Consider the following 2,959-nt stretch of genomic DNA (forward strand, 5'->3'; position numbering starts at 1 on the left):
TCGTTATAATATACAATTGTACACTTGAATATACATAAAACAAAACTAATTCCAATAAAGTTGACAGAAAAAGGCCATTTGCAAAATTCTTTAGTGTACCCTATAAGTGTAAATTTTCTTTTCCAACTGATGAATCCGTTTTCTTTGTTACTTTCATGGATAACCTTAGAAAACTAAGTTTTGGGATTTGGATATATTTTCATACTATTACAAGCTTACATTAAAAAAAAAAGTTTTACCATCACTTTCCTACACATTTATGCAGATTTTCCTGATTATTCTTCCTCTCACTTGTTGAATAATTTTGTTAAGAAGGAAGAATGATGAAATAATGTTAACAAAATAAATATATTTAGAATAATCTCATTTATTTCTAAAAAAAAATATTAATATCTCTAATTGTTGTTCTGACTTTACAAAATCAAAACAAATAAAATTTACCCGAATTAATGATGAAACCAAATTGATTCGTTTTATTTTTCCCTATATTCTTTTCTCTCAATTATCCTCTATAAATCTATAACCAACAACTTCATCACCTTAAACATTTCAAAGTGTTTCTCATTTCATCACAATCTCCTCCTTCTATACATTTATTTCCCATTCCTTAATTGAACCCACAAACAATTAAAACATGTCCGTTCTGATATACAATTTTTGACGTGAAAGGATATTCGTCACACAACACACGTCATTAGGTCCCAGACGTACCCCTCCCTTTAGTGTTGTGTGTTATCTTCGTTGAAAAAAAAAGTATTTATGGCTGGCGGGAAATTGTGAAAATGAAAGCATCTAGTAAATAAAATACGTTTATTCTATGGGCAATGTTTCTTGAAAGGGTAGACTAATTTTTGTACAAGTCTTTAAATATATATTAACATCACGGTCGATTATGCGATGCATAATCAAGAAACAGAAGACGGATGGAGTAAAACATTCCATATTATAAAAGATACATCAACTTGTCTCAAATACACAAATGACAGATTTGTATTATAATATGGCTAGTGAAAATGAATTACCAACACCTAAGAAACACGAAAATAAACGAAATATATATACATTCCACAGCATATCAGTTTAAAGAAGATACCGTTTCATTAAATATTACAAAATAATTATTAGATATACATTACACTCTTTAAATATCCACAGGTAATTAAGTGTAAAAGATTCACACCAGACAGATATAGGACAAAGAAAGAATCTGGTAACATACAAATGCGCTGCAGGATTTTACAGTACGTTGCTTCTTCAAGAGGCAATATAGCGAACAGGCCATGAAGAAGAATTATAACGAAAATGTCTTCGGTATATTTGTATTTTCACTATTCTTCCCTTTACGGTAGTCGTGTTGAGTCAGTAATGCCTCTTTCCTGAGTTAAACCTTGACAAAAAATATTCTTTCGAAACATGTATCGAAACATGTACAGGTGAGAGAGAGACAAAATCGAATATTTTTTTTTTTCTAAATCTTCCGAATACAGCTAGCAACAATGATAATGACGTTAATTAATATAACATTATTGTGAATGATCATATTATTAATGCTGCTCCTGATGATGTGACGGTGGCAGCGACAGTGCTGATACTGTCGAGTTAAATATGTTAATAATCATTGTAGCAAAGTAGTTGACTATTTATAAATATTCATAAATAACGTTATCAAGCCGCAATGATAAACGTAATATGATAGTGATCATACTAACAACTAGCTAAGTACGGTTAAAAAATATACGTATAAATGTAAGATGTAATGTAAAATGTAAGTCATTACATCTAGTTATCATTGTCACGTGATATCCAATTCCCGCTGCTAAAAAAAATCTGGAACGAAAGCATTATAATGAACCATATCAAAATCGCACTGCAACTTAAAAATACCAACATCCATAACTCTGTCTCAAGAATGGTACGACTGTTACTGCCATTCTATGACTCGCTGTTCATGCCAATAAACATCCAATTTCATGAATCCCACAGAAGAAAACACACGTCTGGGTTCGAGGAATGTCCTGGGTTTCACATACTCGTCCCCTCGCCCCGTGTTGCGTTGGCGCCTGGCTGTCCGAGGCTGAGGGAAATGTACGTCAAGTAAAAAAAGTTATATAGCGAGGGCGGTGATGGGGCGGTGTTTGACGTACGTACGTAACGGGAATCGGCTGTTAAACTAGCCGCTTATATTAGCACACAAGGGAATAGGGCGGGGCGATGAAAGGCTAATCTCGAATAACGCAAGGATTGATCCTATGTTTTCATCCCTTACACCAACATTAAAAATACTCCTTTTGAAAATTGCCACACAGCCTCATCAGTACGAATGTCATAAAGCGATGCAGGGTCTAGATAAATAAGCGCTGGTGATATACGACAGAAGAATCTTCCCCTTCAATCTGATAGGGTGTCATTCAACGCCGAATGCGGAGTTCCTCATCGCTTAGTCATGAAGACAGCTTTCATCACCGTGACCTCTGTAGTTAAGGCCTGTATCGCATTACGATAGAGAACATTTCTGCAATCATCACGGCTGCTGCTGTATCGCATACTTTAGAATACGTAGCTGTGTATCTGTAGTATTTTAAACATCTAGGTAAATCAGTTCATTTAACTTTGAGGAAATAAAGCCTGTAGCAAATAGTATGAATGGGAATTATTAATCTCAAAGTGTAACAAAAGCATTAAAAAAACGTTACGATTAAGTTTCCATAATATATTTTAAGATTTAAGTGAAATGCTGTGAAGACATCAATTATCATTCACACCATTTTCTAAAATTGTCACAAGGAACACTGTTCGGTGTACATCTCATGGCAATACTTGAGAGACACGATTTCTAAGATATCCAGTGCTGATGCGTTATGTGATGGGATAACGGTATCACGAGTGGCTTTATTTTATTATCTGATTCATTCCAGCCGGTAAAGTAAGTACAGTGACACTCCCAGGCATCTGTATGAAC

Source organism: Penaeus monodon, chromosome 25 (assembly GCF_015228065.2).
Source record: "Penaeus monodon isolate SGIC_2016 chromosome 25, NSTDA_Pmon_1, whole genome shotgun sequence".
In the NCBI taxonomy this organism is placed as follows: Eukaryota; Metazoa; Arthropoda; class Malacostraca; order Decapoda; family Penaeidae; genus Penaeus; species Penaeus monodon.